The 25,635-nt window shown below is 36.1% G+C and overlaps 1 pseudogene; it reads right to left on the bottom strand.

Annotated features, from left to right (window-relative positions):
• Positions 1 to 20,324: 20,324 nt before the first annotated feature.
• Positions 20,325 to 25,345, bottom strand: LOC120615824 (40S ribosomal protein S7-like; annotated as a pseudogene).
• Between the last annotated feature and the right edge of the window lie 290 nt (positions 25,346 to 25,635).

Here is a 25,635-nt window from a genome sequence, read left to right on the forward strand (position 1 = left end):
TGAGTCCATTTGGCATCTCTAAGCATCACTACCCAGTGAGTGCCAATTCCAGTGTGACTGAGCTCAGGCTTCTTAATAGTTTGGTTAAATAACCAACAGAGATTTTTATTATAAAACTCAGACAGTCAGAAATTGGTTTCAAAAGAAACCATGTACTTCATTGATTAGGATTTTTTTAAATAAAAAAGTTACAATAAATATTTTGAAAATCAAAATAAGAGAAGGTCGTATGACATTCCCAAAAACAGCTGCAATGTGTAGTGGATTTGGACAAGTAATGGGAGCTATCTGGTATTGCTTTTCCTTACAAGCTTGGTATTTTGTATTATACTCTTACCAAAGGGAAAGGGTCCTAGCTAATATTGTTTTGTGAACTGAATAAATGGCTAGAACCTCTATGAATCTTCAGTGGGCTACTAACCATGAACACGACCACATCTCTTCTACTATAGAAAAAATCTCCTCATATTATTTACACATATTTGCCAAGTATTTCTCTATTCTATTTTCTTTGAAATATATACATATATTTTTGCATCCTTTACTTACTTACAATAATCATCTCTTTTATTCAACAAACATTTAAACAACTTCAGGGACAAAAAAGCACAAGGTAAGATATCTGTATTTGAAAAGAGACATTAAAATATCAACTTCAAAAAACATAAGAGAAAAAACAGTATATTTTTATTTATTTTCCAAAACAAAGGAAGTAGGACATTCTTTCATGATTTTTATTTGTTTTTCAAACCACATTGTCTTCAACTTTTGAAATAGTAATCTTCCTTGACAGTCATTTAATAATTGTGAATGATCTATGACTTTATTATAAAGTTCTCATCTAATGATCTATTTCCTTTACCCCAGAGGCCAAGTACAAAGCTAGGGAATTATCTCGGTGATACTTTTAATAACTTCCTGTGGGATTGTAAACCCTAACCGAAACAGACTCTGCAAAGGAGTTAATCATGTAATTTCACAGATTAGACACCACAGGGTTACTAATGAGAAACTTCAGTTTAGTGATAAACTTTTTTTCCAGGAATATTTTGAGAGGCCTGTAACCTTTGGCTGACACCCAGCAAGGCTATTAGTTTAACCATGGATGTACTACCAAATGCATAAGAGTCAGCAGAACCTTTTTTCTGGAAAGTTGATTGTAAGAATAGTTTTGTTAAAGAGACTTTAGAAACAGATGGAATAGGCAAAGGGAGAGAAAAAAAAAGATAAGCGAAAGAAAACTATCAACTTCTGTTGGTTGGCATAATTTCAGCTTCTAGTGTCTTTTCAACCATATGTTCAAGATGGAAACCACAGTTCACATTTAAATGTCATGCTGCCCTCTGTTCCATAAACATGTATCATCCATCACTAAATATTTAGATCTGAATTGTTGGAACTGAGTTCTGTGCCAGGGGTAGGGGGATTAATTCCTTTCAAGGTCCTCACATGATGGATTTTCCACTGAAGTAAACATCCGAGAAGAGCTCACACTAAAGCCATAAAATATATAAATAAAGTTTAAAGTTTAATTAAGTCAACATTATTTAAAGTGGTTGTCATATTTTATGGCAAACTTTTCATGTTTATTTTGTATGACTCCTAATAAATAGCCCCTCCTGATTAGACAAAAAACACAGCTAGATTAAATTCAAGCATTCTAAATTTAGGGCCGGAAGAATATTCCTGAGTTGAGAATAATGAAACCTTTCTCATTATGCTTTTGTTTCAAAAACTAGCCTAGACACTGAGTCAATATCCTGTACAGCAGAACCTTTGAAAATCTTTTAAGGTCTTATCAACTGGACTTTAGGGAGACAATATACTTACCTTGGTAAGAACACAGAATAACAAATGAAGGAGATTATTGTGATAAAATAACTTTCATTTTAATTTTTAGTTCTTATAATAATAGAAAGCATAAGAAGGAAAATAACGGATCCACATTAAGTTCATACTGGATTGTTATCTTCTTAAAATAAGTTTTCTTAAAAGGTAAATCATTTAAATGAATGTAACCCTTCACTCCTCTCATAAATCAGTACTCTAGGGCACCTGATTTTCTTTCTTAACATTAAATAAGGAAATTGATAATCATACACCCTTTTAAGTTTGATGGATATAGTATTTAAGGAAAAAGAGTAAGCAAAGGACAGAGACCAGGTAAAGTGAATTCTTTACTGCAAAGAGTTGAAGCACAGTTGCCACTTAGTATAGACTTTCTCTTTTTAAAGCTAAGGCTTCTTCAATAATGACAATAAGAATCCTATTTCCGCCTACACACACACACACACACACACATGCACGCACACACACAAAACAAACAAACAAGAACAAACTCTGTCCAAAGAAGTATTTAAGCCTGTAAGGAAATGTTTAGAGTTGTCATAAACTTTAGCATGCTTGTCCAACCTGATGTTTTGTGAGAAGAAAACCAAAGCTGAGAGAAGTTAATTGTCCTGTTCACATAGCGAACTGGTGGCAAAGTAGGTCTAGAACACATCTTCCAATGTCCATCTTCCTGCTTTCTTATCCAGCATCCTGATATAATATTGTGGATATCTGCAGAGGAAGTGAATGTTAGGTATAAGTGGTGGTTTTTGTTTGAGATGATGAAGATTATAGTCATATCTTCAATGGTTCTTGAATTGCACATTTTCAGGAACCAGGTGATTTGATGCAAAATACTAATCACTGAGTTTCTATTTCCTTGTGTGTAAAATGCAACTACTGTGAGGATTAGAGATACTATTTGTAACAGTGCATCCTGCATATACACAGTAATCACCCCATCAGTGGTATTAATTGTCATTGGTTTCAGAAGCTACATATTCAGGGCAAAATGTCTTTCTAAATGACCAAGTTCCTGATGCAGCTGAGGATGATTTTGCTTCTTTCCCATGGCCTTACATCTATATTTTGACAAGCCCCAATCTTTTATGGATAGAAAAAAAGAATTTAGATAGATTTTTTTTCCCCTGGAATAAAAATATTTATCAAGTGAAAGAATACATGCTATCAAAGTAGCTTATAATCACTTGGACTAGAGTTTGTGGTTTTAATGAACTGAAAAAATTTTTTAAACATGACTGAAATTTGACAAGCAAAACACAAAGTTAATCTCATTCTTTTCTGCTGAAGGAATGTCTCTTTACATGGTCGCACATAGCATATTTAAATGTGATGTTCAATCATACAGAAATGAATTAAGAAATAGGCAAACATTCAGTTACATATGTATATTTTAGTCAAGTCCTCAAAGAAGATTAAAGGAAAAAAATACCTACCAATTTTATAAATCTAAGGACATTTCAAGGACCTAAACTACTATCTACAAATTCTTTTCCCTCTTTTAATTTTATTTATTTTCTCAAGTCCATACATTATTTTTATGTAAATTTTTTGTTCCAGGTCATTTTCTCTCCATAGTTCTATAGTTCTCTTTGTTACAAACAATGAAACCATTGTATTTTCTACTTGAATATATCATAGTCTGCTAAATTGTTCCTCTGGACATTATTCCAAGAAATAAACATGTGATTGAAGGGAATAGAAATGGAAATGAAATTATACTTTTACACTAAAAGAGAACTTCTGATTAAGATTGTTATTACAGTATACAAACCATTATGCCAAATACAATCAATTTTGTAAGAAGCTGGCATGCAAATAATAACCTTAATGGAATTGTTCACTATTTAACTGTGCATAAGCTCTATTAAGAGACCTATTTAAAATTCACTAAAGCAAAAATGGTAAAGTAAAACTACTCACCTAATGGACACTATGATGTTTATCTTATGTAAAAAATAATTTTACTGGATAATTTTAATGGTTAAAAGTTCTTTATTAATTTTCACATTCTAAAATTATATTTTAATGTTTCTGCTGACTTTGAGTAATATAGATGTAAAAACATACCTATATATCCAGACCGAAAAATTATTGCTATTTATTAGTGGTATGTTGAAGAAATCAACTCAGATCAGGTAAATTTGTAGATATTAGTATTTTCAATACATAGCTGACCAAACTATATATATAAAGAAAATATAAACGCCAAACGCCAATTCTACTTTCTTTTCGATGTTTTGCTTGCTAAAACCTTTCTCTGAATCACACCTAATTGCACCAAACTAGTCCTCCAGGAGAGTGGCTTCCAATGTTCATACACTGGGGACTCAGAAGGCACACCGGAGTGTAAGTGTATTTCAGTAACGTACTCTCAGGGTAAGCACATGTGTAGCTGGTATTTCCAAACCATTTATTTTGTCAGAACATTTCCCCTTCCCGAGTTATTTATACATTGTGTAGTAGAACTAGAGTGCGTGCTAAAGATAGAGCCAGATGAGAACCTTTTTAGATGTCTCTCACTGGTAATAAACCTTGGGCTTTTATCAAGGAACTTCCTCAGCAAGCAGAAGGTCCATGCTGAAGGAAAGGCTTTTTGAAGAGAATAATTTAGATAATGAAGACATACACTTTTAAGCGTTAGCTGTTTGTTTTCCAAAATATATGAATTTGTTCCATAATATTTGTTGACTACTTTTTCTACACTGTTGACTACTTCCTGTGCAGTGAATGAGACTTAACTGAAAAGTGGGCTTTACCATCAACCTGGGATGAAAAATCACTTTAAGATTCTTGTGTTTCTAGCAATTAAAACCAAGTGCGTCCATGTACGTACACAGATTTTTTTTAAATGTGTGTGAACGTGTCTAAATATATGTACACATATTTAGTCTTAATATAAGATTTATATTATGTTTTTATGAATTACACACGTATTTGCAGTCTATACAAACGCATATCATTCCATGTCTTTTGGCATTATGCTGATTTTAAAAAGTGGTGAATGAAAGTAAATTCATAAAACCTACTTAATCTAGAAATGTCATTGACTTCCCAAGTTTACATATGCTATCCAAAGATAGGGGTTTTGTTTTAGATAGGGCTGAATGAATGAGGTTGGTAAGAGACTACTTTTCTTTCCTTTAATTGGCCTGCCTCACACAGAAAGTCCAAGGAAAGGTCTGAAAATTAATATAAATATGGATGTCATTTGATATACATCACACAGTCAGTGACTTAATAGCCTACTCTCAGGTAGTACAGGCATTATTCATTTCATATATGTTCCATTGAAACTATAAATTATGAATTTCTATCTCATTATAATGTAAATATCGGTAGAAAGCCACTATGTTTCCTGATAAAATACCTTTTAACTTAGTTGTGTTTTGACATTACTTTCACATTTAGTATATAACTTCTATTTCACTTTACTATTAATAAACTCATACCTCATGTGATAACAAAGTCCAAGGCCTTCATTTAGGTGTCATGTTGAAAGTTCGGCGATGTCCTAAGGCTACATATTGTTTAAATATAAAACAAGCAAATGCATTTTGATATGATTCGAGTTGATAATATGAAGGTGGAAACTTTGTCTTTTAAGGATTTTGAAACAAGCAGGCCATCGTTTAGAATATGAATCCATCAATTGAAAAATTAAGAAAATAACTTGAGATAATGTCATTAATATTATGAAAGCGGAAAAGATTAAATAAAACATGAGTGTAACTGAAAAAATACACTCATTCAACTTGAAAGAGATAGGCATGATTGTTTTACATTTTCATCAGTAACTCCAAAAATGAAAAGAAAAAAACCCCGACTGAAGTCCAAAATGTGAATAAAAGAAATAAAGTTTCAAATTTTAGTAGCTAGAATGACATTATAGTATGATTGGTTTGATTTAATTATAAAACATTCCTTTAAAGTTGTATTGGTTTTTAGAAGATGCCCTCATTCCACTTCAGAACTGGCCGAACATTAACAATGGAAGAAGTAATCTCACCAGAACGTATAATCATTAAAAACATAAAATTCACACAAGTACATGAAAACCAAGATAAAGTGTGGAGAGTTTATTTGTACACAGAATGTACTCTATAGTTGTTTGTTGAATTAATTTTATTTAATTAGCAACTTACCAGCTGTAATCATTATTATTCCAACACTGACAACTCTTAGGTACCTACCAATACTCATTAGACTTCTCTCTCATTCTCCAACAATCCTGAGTGGGAGGTTTACTGTCTGTTTCACAAAGGAAGAAATTGATGCCCAGAGTGATTAAGCAACTTTCTCGTGGTCACACAGTATGTATCAAAACTATAATATGAACTCAGACAGGTCTGATACATAATATGCTTATTTTATCACATTATTCTGTAAATACTAAAAATATAATATAAAACATGGTTTTAAAGAAAATATTAGGTTAGTTTGTGTTGTATCTCCATTTCCCCTCATTCCAGAAACCAAACTAAGTTTTAGTTTAAACTGTAAAACTAATAAGAACATAAAAATTCAAAAAGGAGAGGACATTGCAGAAATATCAATAGGAGGATTTTGAAGGAAAAGGTGTGGTAGTTTGGAAAATACGGCCACAGACTCCTTGCATCCCTGTATGCATGCCCCTTGCAAAGTGACTTTGTGGTTATTCCCACAAAGAAGTAAAGTTTATTTTTCCATTCTCTGAATCTGTTCTTGAACGTGTGACTTGCTTTGGCTATGGACTTGGTAAATGTGACAGAAATAGAGTTTGCTTCCACCATGGCGGCTCAGTCTAGCTGGCAGGAAAGGCTACTTTGGAGAAGACCCAAGTGCCCCACCTCACAGCCTGATGATGGCCAACGTGAATGAAGACTGCTGCCCCAGCCAAGGGGCCAATTGACTGCGATGAGGCCAGGTGACACCAGCAAAAGATCTGCCCTGCTGTGGTGCTATCCAAATTCCTGACCCACAGAATTGTGAGCTAAGAAATGTTGATTTTTCTTCAAACCACAGAGTTTCATACTGTTTGTTTACATAGTAAATGCTACAAAAAGTTAATTTTAAAATACATGGAATTCCTAATCATTTTCCCAAGTAATGTCAATGAGTTTATATCGAACCATATAAGTTTTTTCATGTCCATTCTCACTTTGTGACAAATAATGGTAGATGGCTTGGATGCTATGGAATATTTTTTCTCTGAAGAAAATTAACTGAATTATTTAGTCATAAAACCCAAGATTCTAGCTTTATTAACATCCTACTTCTGGAACTGAGAGGCTTGGCTTAGATACTGTCTTCAAAAGTGTCTCTGTAGCCAACTAAATGGAGCACAGATATAAAGGCCACATTATGGTTTTGAGAGCCCTGCCCCTTTGCCTTTCTGGGCTGCTTTCTCTAAAAAAGTAGATAATTGCAGTGTATTACTGCATTGGTATAAAGATGAATATATTACATAATATGTTAAAATATTTCCTTTGATCTAAAGGCTCATTGTTTTCTTCTGATTTTAACAGGAACTAAAATAATTTTGTGCATTCCTAAAAGTATGGTGGGTCCTTGGCACTGTCTTCATCAATCTAATGAATAAGTCTGCCTACATAGACATTATAAAGACTAAACTTAATTTATTTTCTTCTTCCTTCTCATTCTCTAGAACTGCTATTTTATAACCAGGATCAAGACGTGTATGTGTGTGTGTGTGTGTGTGTGTGTGTGTGTGTGTGTGTGTGTGTAAGTGTAAGAACATTTGGCCTCCTTTTATGACTAAAGTAGGTAAGTTACCTCTCTATCCTCTCCCACATCCACATCTCAAGCTAAGGGTACTCTGTCTAGAAGCAACTACATAGAGATTGCAGAGGACATAACCATTCATATCCTACGGTGACCAAAAGAAAAAAAAAAGAAAAGGAAAAAAAGAAAAAAGAAAGAAAACCAACACTAGAGAATCTTCAATATAAACATTAATAGTTTCCCACATCTTTGTTTAGAGAACAGTCTGAGGATTTCTAAACTTTTAGATCTTATTCATTCCAGAAGAACTGTTTCACTTATGGTCACATAAATCTTGGCCTTTTAGAAGTTCCAAGATTAAGACTCTATAGAAATTGGAGTTACAGAGAACTCACAGGTGATCTGTACAGAGCAAATAGAATTCAGGCCATTCAGGAGACATAACGTTTGTGGACAATTTGAGTCTAGCTCTGACATCAATTATAGAGAACAGAAGCTTGGTAATGAAACACGGGAAGGAGAGTTTAGTGGCAATGATAGAGTTCTCGTGTTTTAAACAGGTCATATTGTTTTTTATGATTACAAAAGAAAGATATATTAAATGTGGAAAATTTAAAGAATATTCCCCTTTCAAAAAAATGGACACCATGGTAAATTGTATTCAGGGCTGCCTGGTCAGATATCACTGAGATAAATATGGTTTTATATATTTTTTTCCTCTACCTGCCAGAATAATTTACTGGTATTTCATTTTTTTTTTTAAATTTATTTCATTTTGACTCTAGTTATTTAAAAATTCCACCCACCAACGTGTTCCAAAGTGAAAAAGTAGCTGTTTAAAAGCAAGTTAAAACTAGAGCTCCGGAAACCCATGACTTACACTTACTTCGAAGCTTCAGATCTCATATCGTCTCACATTTACACAGCATTTTCCATCACCTCTTTGCTCAAACACTAATTCCTTGGGGCTGCAAAAATGTAGCTCCAATATGCAAAGCTGAGAGGTTGGAAAGAGAATAGAGGGCAGGGACCACTTTTGACCATCTGACCTCTCTCTCTCCTCCCCTGGAGTACTTGGGACAGAGAACTTGGGAAAATCCCATATAAATAGAAGGGCAGGGCAGGCTTGATTTTATGTATTGTGTCTTATTGCCTCTAGAAACTATAAAAATGTCCTAGAAATTAAAAAAATATATTACATCCAAACTATATATTCAAGACTTTTCTTTCCACTTGGGAGTAGCTCAAAACTCCAATAGGTTTGGGAAGTATCACCGAGCTGCTGTACAAGCTGATATGTGTGAGGCCTCTGGGTGGAGAGGGACCGGGCTGCTTGGGATGTTTTCCAGTTGCCATAGCAGAGCAGGATCAAGCTGATAATAAGAGAATAGCCTCATCTCATTGCTCATAGTGCAAGCTCAGGAATTTCACTTATTCAATTACATAGTCTTCATGTCTTCTGAGTTCTTATATATAGGTTGTCCCAAGGCTATAAAAGGCATCATCATCATTTTTCCAGGCAGGTGTAGATGGTTTGGCAATTGGACAAGGTGAAATAACAAAGAACGTATGGCTTGTGGCTGTGGTTCCCAGTTTAATATAATGCTGTAAACTGGGCTCTGAGTTCAGCAATGTATCTCGCTGGTATTCTTTTCCTGACTAGCGCACATTGTTATTTTACGTTCTGTTGAAACTGATTTATCAGACTTTCTTGTTAGTGGTTTTGTTTATCATTTCCAAATCATTTCTCCAACTACTTTCTAAACTCTAAGGCGTTGTGTCAGGGTGGCCTTCTCCACTCACATCACTTTAACTTCCGCATGTATACTGGTCATTTATACATATGTTTAAATGCAGGTTGGTTAAATGTCCTACAAGAACTTCAAATTCAATGTCTGGAACAAAACTCACCATTTCTTCTAATCCTGAGGCCCTGGCTCTACTTCTCTATTTACCATCTTAGGGAATGGCATTTAATCCAGAATTCTGACAGCCATGTTAACACTTTCTCACTCCTCACAGCATAATTCACTGAAATTCTGATTCTTCTAAAAATCCTTGACTTGCCCCCTCTTTCTACTCATACTGGTAGAAGTAAGGAACTCAACATGTCTGGATTATTGCAACAGCCTCCCAACTGCTTTTCTTGCCCCTAGTCTTCTTTCCCAAATCATACAACACATCACTGCCAGCTTATTTTTCTAAAGCAGAAATTTGCTCATACAACAGTCTTGCTTAAAATAATTCAATAATTTCTTATTTATCTACAGCAAAAATTTATAGACAGGAAGCTCCAGGAGGAATATCATACATCTTCTTGAAGATTAATTTATTGAAGATGGAAAAATTCAAGGTATATTAAATTAATATAGAGTAGGTTATAAAATTCACATTTGTTTTTAAACAGGGCACCTTGGAGAATTTTAACACGAGCAACAACCATTTCAGATTATGCTACTATATCCCTGGAGGATAAATACCTGCTTGCTTTTGATGTTAGGTGTACTTGCAAAAAAGACAAAAGAAAAGTTAGGGAGGGTGGAGAATTAAGGATAAGATGTAAATTCCTTAGTATGGTCTGGCCCTCTTTACCTCTTCACCCTTACTATGTGCCTCTTTTGGCCTCATCCACGCACTCAGCTTATGTCCTACTTGTCTGTATGTCTCAGACAAGTTTCCATCGGGAAATCTTCCTTCTTTCTCTCTCAACCCATTCTGAGTTTGGACTTCCTTGCTCTACAATCCCCCAGCATTCTGAGTGTGCTTCTGTGAAAGCTTCTACCTAACTGGTTTGCCTGTGCAGTTTTCTTGTGTGATTTGTCCCTTATGCTGTACACATCTTAAGGGTAGGGGACACATAGCTTTGAATGTTTGGTGCCTAACAAAGTGCTGAGCACATAGTAGATGCTCAATGAGTACTTATAATTAGTTCAATAATTATTCTCCATGGAGGACAGCATAGGTTATCAATAAATCTTAATTTAACAGATGGCAATCAGGAAATAGACATTTCTCATCGGTAGTTCTTTTTCTTTTCATTTGAGCATTCATAGTGGTCCATCTTTAAATTCTGAAAATTCAATATCTCATCCTTTAATCACACTTCCCTGCATTCCTGCTGGGTGAAGAGGGTGGGTTGAGGGCTATCAAAATCCAGGCTTGTTACTGGAAACTAATCCTCTCGGTACCAGCTGGAATATCGTTGTCACTCAGTAGCATTTTAAAATGTCTGTCAGTGGATATTTCAAATATTGCCCACTGTTATGGATTCTGTTGCCATTTCAGCATCCAATCTCACTTCCTAGTTCACACGATAGCCTTAAAAATCTTTCCTTCATTCAAAACACTGGCAAATTCATCTTCATTCTCCTTATCCTCCTCTCTTCCTCTCTTCTCTGAGGGAAAAAGGCACCTCTTCTTGTTATGAACACTCCACCGGGTTCTAGGTCCCGATAATCTCCTAACAGTCCCATTTCATAAATGCTTTTCATTATGTATTCTATGTGATCACTTTGTGGCATTTGACATCATTACCGATCTCTTTTTATTGGAAACTCTTTTTCCTTGGTGTGAGTGGTTTATTGTCTTTCTTCTAATTCTGACTGCTCTTCAGGGTCTTTCTTCCTGGTGCACTCCACCCCATTGTGGTGTTTTCCAAGCTTCCTTCCTCCACTATTTTTATCCCATTAATCACATTCCCTCAGCAACCCGTCTACTCTGAAGAATTTAACTGCTGTCGATGTATGTGTGTTTGTTTGATCTGTGTACTCTGATATGAGGCTTCCTAGACATCTTAACTTAGAAGTTTCATGGAGATTTCAAACTCAAAAAGAAACTTACTATCTTTATATTATCTCCTCTCTTCTAACTCCCCTCAGTTGCTCTTCCTCTGTTTTCTCTCTGCATTTGTTGGTGACACCATCAAATTGCCCAGGTCAGAAACCTGGGTCTCACTATTTTCTTCTCCTTAATGGCAATGAGGTGATGAACAGTTCTTGACAATTCTTCTTCCAAACTGAAACTCAATTTATCCCCTCCTTTCTAATCCAATTGCCAACGCTCTTCTCACCTTCATCAGCTCACATGTGCTGTCATACAAGAGGCTCTAACTTTGTCCATCTTCAGCCTCATCTTCTCCCAATCCATATTTCTCATGGCTGCAAGAATTGGTTCTCTGAGACTGGCTAGACATGGTTTCCTGGAGAACCACTGATACCATCATCGCCATCCCAGGCAGAGATAGCTGCCTCCTCATGTGTACACTTAAGGCCTTGCACAGCCTAAAGTCCATCTATAGTTCTTGTACACTGTTGTGTTCATTTTCTGTTTCCCTTCCCATTTTTTTTTATCTTTCAACAAATTGTGAGTTTTTTGGAAAGAGGAGCTATGTCTTCTTCAGCAGCTCAATAAACATTGTCTTTCCAGCTAAATAAATATTTATAAGGATAAAATGTTTATTGAATAAATTCTTCTAATTCTTTACTCTTTACCACTTCATTTTGCCATTATTGGTTTTTATTGAGAGGTAGTAAATAGAGGGCAGCATTTAAAACTGCAGGTTCTAAACTGAGACTGACTGAGTTCAAATCCCAGTTTTAATACTAAGAAACTGTTCTTATTGTGCAAGATACTTCATTTTTCTGTATTCAGATTCCTGATCTAAAAATGGAGATAATAATACTTATTTGCAGGATAGTATGAAGACTAAATGAATTAATATGCAATCGTCTAGAGTCTAGACTATTGCCTAACAGACATTAAGCACTTAATAAATGTTAATTATTATTGTCCTCTTCTTCCTTTCCTTTCCTATCTCTTTTCCTTCCTTCCTTCCTTCCTTCCTTCCTTCCTTCCTTCTTCTTCCTTCCTTCCTTCCTTCCTTCCTTCCTTCCTTCCTTCCTTCCTTCTTCTTTCTTTCTTTCTTTCTTTCTTTCTTTCTTTCTTTCTTTCTTTCTTTCTTTCTTTCTTTCTTTTTCTTTCTCTCTCTCTCTCTTTCTTTTTTCTTTCTTTCTTTTTTTCTTCCTTTCTTCCTTCTTTTTTTTCTTTATTCTTTTTGTTTGTTTGGGATCCAATTTTCTCCTTTCCTCTTTTGTTACTTTCATATTTACTAACAACTCATAATGTCCTCGCCACAGAAAAGAATCTGCTCTGAGGAGTCATACAAACAAATACCTCCTGTCTAAGGTCATGTTGATGTGACATTTTGAGATGGAGTAAACAGTTACATTGTGGCAGTGGTCATGCTCTGGAATTTGGCTGCAACATAGCCCTTTACAGCATGGAATGCAGAATAATGATCTCTAGAATCCCATCCAAGGGTGGGTAGAGCATTTCTAGGATATTGTTTGTGTTATGACTCTGAATACGGCACTACTGCAGTTTTCAAGGTAGCTCTTCACAGTCAGTATCATCTGACAGAGACCTATTTCAAAACCTTTCCTGAGCTGGGCTTTTTTTTTTTTTTTTTTTTTTTTTTTTTGCCAGGGAAGAGAAGATTCCAGACTGGATTTCAGGAGTATATGATTTAAATCTTAAAAGTTAGACTTTTTCAGAATTTTGACTGCTACCCCCTCCTTCCAACATTTTGAGAAAGATAAAAATGAGAAGGCTATACCAGTGGCTCTTATGCAAATGTTTGATTGCTTGTGGTCAACATTGTGACATAGGCATCCAAAATGGTCTGTCAGTGTGTGTCCGAGTTCACTTTCACTCATATGAATTTCTAAGCAAAAGTGAAGTAAGAGCGTGTATGTGTGTGTGCGGCAGGTATGTGTGTGTTTGCTCTACGGATAAATCACAAAGATAACTTGAAAATCTGCTTAGCCATCTAACTGACATTTAGAAGAGAGAAAAATCAAAAGTTTATCTGCATGCAAAATAATTGGGTAAATTTGGGCAAAGGCTTTTATTTTTCTGTTTTTATTATTGATTTTTGCCACAAGCTAAGAATTGGATTTGGTCATTAAGAGACCTTGACACACAATGAATACTTGTACACAGTACGTCATTGGTAACTATTTGAGGAATGAGTGAATGAGTGAACAAATGAATTCATGAATATGAATGATGTGTTGTAAAATATAGAATTGGCTGGATATTTTCTAGTGGAAGATACCTGTCTGTGAGTGTATCAGCCAAGGGAATTGGAATGAAAGAAAGTAAAAAAAGTAAAAGTCTAGGATAAAAAATACTTAAGGAAAAAAGCTAGTTGTGGTTATATAAGCTTAGAAATTTTATTGGTCTAGTGACAGATGAAAATCATTTGCAAGACTACTTTTTGGTGGCAATTGGTGGAGACAAAGAATAACTTACAAAATGGAAACATGCTAGGAATTTAATAGCACTCTAGGCCTGAAATACATACTTGTCCTCCACAGTTACATTCTCCCCAAGATGAAGTCCTTCATAATCATTTAAAAGTAGAAAGCCAGAGAAAATTGAAAAATTAGATTTTTTTCTTATCTATTTCTATTCCTCATCAACTGGTCATAGGAATTCCCCATAAGGCATAGGTACGTGCAAGGAGAGAGAAGGCGACGTAGCAGAAACGGGAGCCATGGCATTTGGGACACTTCATGTAACTTACTTGTACCTCCAGAGCCTGCTTGGGCCCAGTTGCATATATATCACTTCCATTTGAAAATAAGGTTTTTCCGTGCATGCCCAACTTTATGGCTGCGTGGGTCAGACAATACCCATTTCGTGGTAGGCGCTCAGATCTCATGATAACTTGGTGACTTACAGTAAAGTGTTCAGTCTTTACAAAAATTCAGTAGCAAACCAAAAACTCTCTCAAAAGGTGAGTAGGTCTTTGCTCCAAAATCCTAAGGTATGATTCACTTATGGAAGGCTGCCAAAGGCTCCAAAAAGTGTCTCCTTCTGCCACTGACACTTTTAAGTACCATTGGGTATGCTGGATCATACGGCCCGAATGGCATTGCAGTTTGCATGGCAATCTGAATACACAGAGGAATTCTCTTGTTCTGTACCCCACTCAAAACTACAGCTTTTCAAGTCTCTCAGTAAATGGGCCGGAGTAGTACACCCAAATGAAGGATATGTTTCCTCTAAAATCCAGAGAGGATGACTAGGTGTTGTGCCTCTCTTTTTGGTTGTAGGAAGGACAAAGACTTCCCTTAGAAGAGACATCTCGACTTACCCACACACTGATGCCGTGGATGTTTCACTGAGGTAGAAGGCCCCTGAATTTCTGTCAGTTTTATGTTTCAACTTCTAAGTCACAAATGTCTTACTAATGTCTAAAATATATGAAAAGTGATGAAATCCAGAAATCTCCTTAGTAAGCTCATGTCAATAAATTCAGCCCGATCTAATTTTATGTTCCCTTTACCATTATCCTACACATGCCCTGGATTTCTGTGTGTACGAATTGGAAAAATCAAGCAGTTTTTCTAGAGTGTAGTACACCTCATGGGTCACACTTCGTATCTTGCCTGTGAGGACTGATGGAACTTGAGATTGGTTATCAGTACGAAAGCAAGGAGGGGTGTTGGGTGTGGTCATGAGGAGAATCAGCAGTGTCTTTCAAGATAACTATCTCAGCAGAGGCTATTACAGATCCTTTACGTAAAGCAGGGCTAACTCACTTAGTCAGATGTAGAAAGACTGCTTCTACTGGCAAAGAAATTTTGGCAGAATTTAGGAATTCAGTGTCTTCAGCTTCATCAGGATCTACCCATATGTCTTCATTCCAATTGACAGGATCCCATTTCTTCCCAATCAATGCCCTCACTTTAGCACCCAGAAAGACACCTGAAAATTTGGGAATTCAATATGTATTATAATTTAGTCACTTACAGGATGACACTCTGGGTTTGGTTTTCAGAAACGTAGGCTCCATAATGGCAGGAGATAAGGGTTGATTTCAGAGCAAGTGTAGATGCTTTCAGATAAGTTACACAGAGCTAGAGCTGGGAATTCAAAGCATTGGGCTCATTTTTTGACTCCCAGCTTTCATCAGTGTATTTATAGGAACAAACAGCCAACTCCAATCATACTCCATAGTTTGACTAGAATGTTCTGAGATATCAAATACATGGTTGTTTAGAAACTTATCTTCTATAGGTACTTGATTAGGATATCCAATGGCAATATTTTGTGTATCTCAATTGTCATACCATGTCATAGACTACCAGTGCCCTGTTTACCACTAGAAATACTCATTAGTGCCATTAAATTTAATCACATTAAAGAACTGGTTCCAGAAAACCCAGAACCAATTTAGAAAACTCATCCTTAAGATTATGTCCTTGTAGAATCACCCCTCAAACCAAAATTTGTATTAGTCAGGGCTCAATCAGAGAAAGAGAACTACACTTTCATTACACTATACCATCATCAAGCCACATCCTTGTCACACCACCCGTCACCTCCTGAAACATGTGATTCCATCATCACCTCACATTATAATCATGTCAAACCATCTTCAGACTATACCCTAATCACGCTAAACCACCATTGAAACAAATTGCAGCACATCAGCTCCCCACATCATCGTCACAGTATACCATCTTCACCAGCACAGTATCATCATCTTCATGATCATTTTTGCTGCCAAGTGAGATTAATTAAAGCATATTAGATCATGTCTGTGCTTACCTCAAAGATTATCATTCTGAATGAAAAGCGAAAATCAATTCATAATTTTCTACATAACCACAATTACCACACTACTTTTGTCATTTTCATTAGTCCTAACAATATACTAAACTATTACAGACTCAATTTTTTGTACCTATATTACTCACAGTAATCTTCCAAGTTATTTGTTATTACCTCCGTGTCATAGACGAGGAAACCGTGGTTTACATGGCTGGTGAACTGCAGATCCAATATTTGAATTAACGTCTTCCTATTTCTAAATTCTATGTTTCTTAACTTATATTGTGCCGTTAAATTTGTAAATACACATTACTTTTAACAGCTTTTGACCAATAAATGGCTTTTATATCTCTGTAACCTATTGACACAAATAGGAAAATTTATACGTAAAATAAACTCATCTCTACAGCTAAGGTATGTGAGATAAAACCAAAAGTACTGGTTCTGGTATACAAAAACTTTAAGATGTATTTAAAAATATTAGAATAGTTGGATGACACAGTCACTTGTTTGTCCATTTAATTTGCTTTGGCATAGGACACAGTGCCACATAATAAATGCATCTTGATAAAGTAAATTTATTTGTCTCAACATTCACATATCAACACAGTACATGCAAATAAGTGGCATAGGTCCTATTGGTATTGCCCAGCATGTGATAATAATCTAAGGGGCAAATGGCAAATTACAGCATATTTTTATTTAACCTTCAGTAGGAAAGTAATGGAAGGAAAAATTAAACTAGACAGCACACCATAGAAAAAATTTTTAAAAAGGGTAAGTAAAGTGCAATAAAATAATCTGGAAAATCACTATAAACCTTTAAAACAACTAATAATAAATAAATGGTATCTGAATTGAAATGACAGGTTTTAATGAGCCATGTATAATTTATTTGTGTCCTGATGAGGCTATAATTTTCTCCAAAGCCCATATCCAAATTTTTTTTCTTCATAATGAAGATAAAGTAGCATACATTTCTAAAATCATTTGAAAGATGCTATAATTTAATGTAAAAAGATAGTGAAGGCCCATGTCCATTTTGGGGGAGTTCGTATTTTATTGCAGAACATGGTTTATAACCATGTTGGCTGTGGAAGAGCAGTTTATTCCATAAGCAACCAATATATTTGCTAAAATGTTAGTTCTTTTGGTCCTAATCATATTGTAATCTTTTGGGTCTATTTCAATAACAATAATTTCAACAATTAATAATATCTAACTTAAAAAAGCTCATGACAGAGTTACACAGTAATGTTCTATAGAAACTTTATGAGGTATGTGTTCTGCGTTTTGATGTTTTTCATGCAAAAGGGTTCACTCTCCTAATATGCTGCCTAAACAATTTGTGGGTGGTATTTAAAGACTCTGGTCAAAAGAAGATAATATCTAAGTTTCAAATACAAATCTTGCCTAATGCAAAGGAAAGGAAAATCATAAAAGATGAGAGGACAGTTTAATTTCTACACTATGTACTTCAAAAGTATGGGCCCGTTGGTGACTACCTGAGCTGTACTCTCATTACAATTCATTACCACTCCAAAACAATTAGTGATATTTTATATTTATAAATGTTTCTTTGGTTTTTTTATTCTTAACATTTTATACACCAATAATCGAAAAGATGAAATCTGGATTCTTTAGGTAAATGGTATTTCTCCTACTTTTTTCTTGAAAAAATGTTAATGTGCTAATAAAATGAATGTCATTATTTCATTATACAAGTATTTGTGCAGAATACTTTTTCAGACACTTAAACTTCAAATATCAATCCAACGTAGTCTCTGGTATCAAGGAGCTTACTCTATTGTAGAAAAGATAAATATGCAAGTAATTAAACAAATTATAGTGCGATCAGTGCTAAGGCTGTGGTTCATGCAAGGTACAGTTATTGAACAAGTGATAATCTCCAGAGGGAGAATGGAGATGAAGAGTTCTCTGTGCAGAACTTCCTTGAACTGGTACTTAAAACACATAGGTGTTCCCTAGGTAAATTAAAAGGAATAGATATTCATTCTCAGGTAGAGAAAAACGCTTCTATGTAGGAGCTAAGGAGGAAAACAGTGTAGCATCCCTCTTTGCAAAAGGTTTAGTCTATAAGGAGAATTATATTTCCTAGTTAGTCACTAGAAGGTAAGTATTTCTGAATGTGTCCCTAGCAATAGAATATCAGGGGACCTATTAGGATGTGAATGATGCTCTGACCAAGTGACATCTATGTGACACAACCTTAGAAGCTAAATTTAGTCGCTTTTCTAGAGGTTACTACCTAAAAGAGGTAGAATTTTTGGAACAGATGCTGATGAAGAAAAGAGATTCATAGAAGTCTCGGTTAAATTCCTGGCTTTCAATAGTGGGTTGGTAGAACTTAGTTTTGACCTGAGTTAACTAGGTAAACATTGGTTTGGAATAGAAATAAATAATGTGGAAATTTGAATGTGAGTGCTAGAATGCTTTTTCTCCTCATCATGATTATTGTTACCATCATCATCATAGTCGTTGTTGTCATCATCATCATCATCGTCATCATCATCATATCACAGCATATTCACACTATACCATCATCACACTCTTGTTACCACTGGGGGTTATTTGAACTCTGGTGTCGCCCCAGCAGCGGGGAGGTAGATAAGGTACAGAAGTGTAGTTAGCATTTTTTCTCGGTTCTTCCTCACAAGTCAGTGAGATTTAGGAAAGATTTATTAAAAAGCATATTTTAGAAAGACAGAGTACTCTCCAAGAGAGGAATGGGGTGAAGAGAGCTATAACCCCGCAGAAGTGAGAAAGTCTGTATTATATTTTGGGCCGTGATGAGTGGTTACAAAGGCATTCTTTGGTGATTGGCACATGAGGTCATTTTGGTTGACTTTTAGCTGCTATATAACACTTTGCCTGGTGTGCACGTGCTTATCCAGAATTCAGTCTGTTATAATTAGATTCATGAATTTCCAGGCATAAGCGTGGTATTATAACGATGGCATAATGAGGCTGAGGTTGTGGGCAGGTTAGGGTAGTACCTTCTGCGCACATGTCTGTGGCCAGATTTAACCAGCTATAGATTGTGTCCCTTCTGCTCTTTGTCTCTGGGGATGCAGAAGGGATTTTCTAATTACCAATAGAGTGTTCTCTGGGCGGTCTCTAGGCTGGGCCTCTATTCCTTTGTTCCCCTGCTGCTCATGTCTGACTAGTAGCTATCTCACACTCTAGTCACATCATCTGTAGTAGATGGAAACAGAATTAAACTCTAGCTTCCCTCAAGACTTTACAGATGATCGTGCTGCTGAATGAATTCCCTGAATGGCTGTGGAAGTGGTCATGAGAGTGGAATGCTGGAAATAACTGAATGGGACCCTGTCCCAAAAGGTTGCCTCCATTAAGATTTGTCCCGTCCCCTCTCTCTTTCTGTCTCCCCCACTGAATTATCTTTACTAGCGACTTTTTAAAAACTGACTACTTTTTTTCTTTTTCTTTACTTTAGTTTACTATGCTTAAACAAAGAAGTAAGATTAAAAGAGCATTATTCTGATTTTAGTGCCAATTTGGTGATAGTGATTCAATTGATCAAAGAACAGTAGATTAACAATAGGATAAAACTAGAAGAGCCATTACTAATTCTTTAGTACCATTTCCTCATTTTACAAATTAGACTACTTGCTTTTCAAGAGTAATTGTGCTTTCTCGGTCTTTCTTCCTGCAGCCAGCCATAGAATTCTGAATACCTGTTGATTTTCTTCTCTTTATTTCTCTTTTTCAAATAGAATCCTAAAGAAGTAGAACCGGCTACCAGCTGGAATAAATTTCTCTTTTTCGTTGAATACGTATAATGTTAATTTTTGCTTTATAACCGTCTTTATTGAGTCTTGTTAGTCATTTATAAGCCTGACCTCTGTTATCTGACTGGGAAGCCTTACCTCTATATTCTCCAACGCTGTCTCTAGTTAATGCATAGCATGTCATTCCACAGCACTTTATTTCATGTCGGTTTATAACACTAGGCACATAAATACATGAAGGGCAAAATTATGCGAGAAAATATCTGCAAAATAGAAAGCCCAGAGGAAGAGAAGTAATTATTTTGTGTGCGCATGCCTGCACATGTGTGTGATACTTTGTTTAGTCATTTCTGTTTAAAATTGAAACTCTGGAAATTCAGATATTAACATCCTTGCCCGTGAGCTTCTTGTAAACACCAGAAAAAGTTTCCCCCTTGCGTTCTACGTTGTTCCGCTGCACCTAATCCAGATAAAACTTTATGAGCCGGCTGTCCTCCACTTTCATGCAGATTCTCTTGCTCACGATTTCACTTGTGAAAACCAAGTCCTCCAGGATCGTGTGGTGCACGGCTGTGAGAGTGAAGCTCCTGGGGATGCTGTTGCTTGCTTGCTTATCTCTATCTATCTATCTATCTATCTATCTATCTATCTATCTATCTATCTATCTATCTATATCTATCTATCTATCTATCAATCTATCTATTTTTTGTGCGGCTTTTTAGAGTTGACTTAGGCAGAATTTTCTTCTGAGCTATAAAGACAATATGCTTCCTTCCCACTGAATTTTTTTTCCAATTTGCATATGAGCTGGACTTTGATTTTCTGGATAGATTTCAGTTGAGGAACAGAAACAAAGATTATAATAGTTTTCTGTCCATCACCAACTTCGATTTCCTTGGCTGCTGTTATATTCAGCTCCTGTAGGTGGGCCTTGAGGTCTGAGTTCATCTCCAGCTCAAGGAGCACCTGAGAGATGCCAAACTCAGACTCGTCCAACTTCTTGCCATTGGGCTTCATGATTTCCTGCTGGAACTGAACATGGCCTAACCCTTGGTGAGCTCTGGCCTGGGAAGGGCTACTTTTGAGTTGAGATGTCTCAAGGAAGACTTCCTGAAAGAGGTGATATTAAAGCTGGGTTTTACCAGATGATACTAGACACAGCTAAGGACAAGGGGAATAGTGGATAAGATGGTGCAGCACAGGCTATACAAATGCATGAAGGTCATGAAAAACCATAGTATGTTTGGCAAACTATAAGCACTTTACATTGTCGAAGCATGCATTTTTGTGGGAAGGAGAATGGTAGAAGATGAATATGTCAGTTAAGTTACCGTTTTGTAACAATAACAGAGAACTCAAATTAACCAAACAAACAGGAGTTCATTTTTCCTCCTAAATTCTTGAAATTTTGTTTCAGTATCAGGGCCAGTATCTCTGCAATTCTAATGCCCTTTTCCTCATGGTCACAAGATGGCTGCTATCATTCTAGGCAGCTTGTCTTTGTTAAAGGCAGGACAATGAAGGAAAGGGAGAAGTAGAAGGCACTAGTCTATCCGTTCCTTTTTTCTAAGAAGAACAAAAGCTTTTTCAGAATTTCCTTCATTGATTCTCTCTGTAATTGTCTTTTTGGCAAGCAGTGTGTCACATGGCAGCCTGTAACACATGACAACACAAAGGGTCATTATGAAAGTGACAGGTTAGCTTTTTAGGTTCTACGCAAAGCACTAAGGGAAATAACAGTTGGGAATGAATAGTATTAGATAAGTTAACAACTACGTCTGCTACAATGAGCTTTGAGAGAAGTAACTCTTATCATAAAGGGTTTTTTTTTTTTTTTTATGACAGGTTAAGAAGCCTTAATTTAACCTTGTATGGACTGAGTCCTGGTGAAAAATTTCGAGAGGTGTGATCAAACTTTTAAATTAGAATAAGCAGTGTGGCTTAATGGCTTGACAGCAGAGGCATATTAGCTCTTCCTTATAAATGTGAAAGTAGTTCAAAAGGAAGTTAATATAATGAATGATTGGATGAATTTTGATCTTTCTGATTCTTGAGACATACTGTCAGTAATACCATATTTGAATATGAAGCATATAATCACATGCAAATGCTCACAGATGCATACATGACATATATGTACTTCCCATGCAAGTTACATATATAGATTCTCAAATTAATTTTCTTCAGCATAGAAACTGGATCACTATGCTATTCCACTATTTCTAAATAATAAACTTGATCAATTTCCATGTGGGCAAACACCACATTTTCCCATGGATGGCTTTATTTTCATTCTGTTCATTTGGAAGCAGCCTTTGATTATTATACTGATTTTTAAATTAACTCTTAAAAATTTAGACTAAAATCTCCTCAGTTCCTTGGTTCAGGATAGTAGAAGCCAGTCATTGCCTTGTTCCATTATTGTGTTTATAACTAAATAGGAATATTCATAACAATTACATAGGAGCAGCTTGAGTGAATAGCTTTTCTTCATCATAAGACCAGTGAGGAAATTGGTAAGAACAAAGGGATTCTGGCATCAAATCTGGGAAAAAAAAAAAAAAAAGACTTTTCCCAGAACATTCCCATTTAAAAAAAATAGCCATTTCTCAGACTTAATCTCTAAAGTGCACTCATTCCACTTTCTAAAATATGGAAGAACACAGATGAGTTTAAACAGTAGAGCTGAAAACAATACACTTATTAATCAAGTGTATAGGAACAGAAACAGAAAGAAAAAAAGATACTTAAATGTAACTGCTTCAATCTCATATGAGATAATTAGAATTGAAGAGTCTCTTGGAGAGTCAGGAGGATGCCAAAAAGGGAAAACTGAGAAAGTAGTTGGTGATGTCCCTGTAGGCATTTTCAGTAGTAGCTTTGGAGTAGGGGGGTCCTGACAAGACCACAGGCAGGTTATCTCTGCACAAAGGGTATGAGCAGAATGTGCAGCGAACTGCCAAACTGCACAATGGGTCAAGAGGGTGTTGGACAGAGTTTTGGAAACAAAGAGAAAATACACAGCTGCTCTCAAGATTTTAAAGTTGAGGATGAGGAGTTGCTGTGCAAATGAACTGATATTTCCTGGGCAAGTCTGCACTGAGTTTCTGTCTTCTCCAAGTGTCTTCTCCAAGTCCCAAGTGTTTCTATTTTGCTTTAACTCCCAAGTCTGTTTAAATCTTGTGTCTTCACTTCCTATACCTAACGACCAGTGAGACCAAATCTTGATATTATTGAAATTTCTACTGCATTTCTTGGCTTTGTTTTCTGTGTTTCTGACCATGGCCAATCCTTGTAGAATTCTGAAATATAATCTAGAAATAAGGAGAGGAAAGGAAATTTACTTTTATTGATAGATGTATCTATACTTATATCTATATTTTATTCTCAAAGTGACAATAAGCTTATTAGTTAAGATAGCATTATCATCATCATTTGCATCTGAGCAATGATGAAACAGGGGTTGAGAGAGGTTAAGTAAGCCTGTGGCGAGTCTGCAGTGGAATGGATATCCTGCTTAGGACACACACTTTGTGCTAAGGAGGCATGGCTGAGAACTGTCAATGCTTTATAGTTAGTTCTGTGATCAAGAAAGTACTGGTTATAGATCTGCAATAACTGGGAAAAGGTACATAGGACTTCAGTAAACCAATGATATTTAGTGAACTCTAACTATGTGTGCAAGGAATGATTATCAATAGGTAGGGGAAGAATCAAAAGTAAAAAGAGACTAGAGCCCCTTCTACCTAACAGCTTAAGATATGAATAATGTATAAAAATATGCTTCAATAATAAAAAAAAAGGCCAAAGGTGAAACCATCTCCATAAGAACATGGCATAGAAGAATACACCTATAGCTCAGATGTTCTGATCATCTATGGTCAGAGGTAAATGAAAACAATGTAAGACTCTCTATAGGACTTATTTATTTATCTATCTATCTATCTATTTATTTATTTATTTTAATGAAAAGGAATTAATAAGCTGGTATGCACAAAATCACAGAGGCGAAGGCGAGGAAATCTGGTTGGAGATGGCAAAATATCTCAAAACTCATTGGAGAGGAGACAGACTGAGGGATGCTGAGCCAAGAGATCAACATAAAAGCGGGGAGCTAGGCATTAATTTGGTTGAAAAGACTGGAAATCACCTAAATAATTAAGCAAGGACTGAGGTAATGAAAACTCTTTCTATTCAAGGATGACACCTGCTGCATTTGGATGAATTCAAAGGAGGAGGTCAGAGATGGTTCCAAGGAGGAGATAACCACAGGGATTCAGATGTGAGGTGAAGAGGGCCTGGGTCATGGCAAGCCGAGTGGGGTTTTACATACAGGATTAGCAGCCTGAACTGATGATGAAATGGGGATGTTGGCAAAAGAGAGCAACTAGGAGTCTGGTGCATCGGGTAATCATGGTTCCATGGAACATAATAGACACTTGTAGGAGAAGGAGAGGGAGAGATGGTGATAAGAGGTAGCGAGGAGGGGACAACTGTAATGGAAAATGAAAATGAAGACATAGTTCTACTAATTCTCCTATTAACAATATAAGTTAGGCACAACATTTTTATAATCAGAATATTCGGTGTCTTACTAATCATTTAAACCTTATCCTATTGATGAGGAAACAGAGCCAGGGAGAATATGGGTTCCTTTCCCAAAGACTGTCCAGCTGATCATTGGAGAAAGGGCACAAGAATTCAATGTCCTGACTCCATCCATTAGGAGCCTTGCACACTGCAGCACTATAGCTCTTGGCTCCATCCCACTGCCTCATGCTGCCTTTCCTCACTCTCTTTATTCATAAGGTTCTTTTCCCCACAGTACCAAACTTTGCATTTTATTTCTCTGGTGCATCAAAGAAAGGTTAGCTCTAAGAACCTACAATATTTAGTTTTTTCCAAGCAATGTCTATTTCACTTTTTCATTATTTCAAAAATATTCTTTGAGCATCTACTCTGTGCTATGTAAATATAACATGTTTGTGTGCTAACGGGACTTAATGTGTGTTACGTGCCATTGCACTGAGTCAGCTCAAGTTCCTGGCAACCCAATGAATGAGTGATTATCATGATGCCCACAATGTCCTGTGCTCAACTGTCCTGCATCAGCTCCTGTAGATTCCTGTCTATGGCTTCTTTTATGGAACGAATTCATCTCATATTCGGTCTTTCTCTTTTCCTGCTTCCTTATATTTTCCCAGCATTATTGTCTTTTCCAAAGAATCCTGAATTCTCATAATGTGCCTGAAATAGGGCACCTTTATTTTGTTGTTTTGCCTCCAGTGATGTTTTCAGGGTTAATCTGCTCTAAGACCCACTTGTTCATCTTTCTGGCAATCCAAGGTATCCTTAGAGCTCTCCTCCAATATCATATTTGAAATTAATCAATTTCTTTTTCCTATCAGCTTTTTTCACTGTCCAACTGTTGCATCTGTACATAGTAATTGAAAATATGAAAGTGTGGATGATTTTAGCCTGAGTTTGTAATGACACATCTTTGCTCTTAATAATCTCAACAGAGATCTCGATGACTCAAAAGAGAGTGGTTAACTAATGATGCAGCAGAAACGGTTGCATGAGTCAGAAGGGTGAGATGCAGGTACAAGTTCATCCATCACAGGAGGGAAACCAGACTGTGAGGAACAGCCAAGGAGGCTGATAG

Source organism: Pteropus medius, unplaced genomic scaffold (assembly GCF_902729225.1).
Source record: "Pteropus medius unplaced genomic scaffold, Ma_sr-lr_union100, whole genome shotgun sequence".
NCBI classification, from domain to species: Eukaryota; Metazoa; Chordata; class Mammalia; order Chiroptera; family Pteropodidae; genus Pteropus; species Pteropus medius.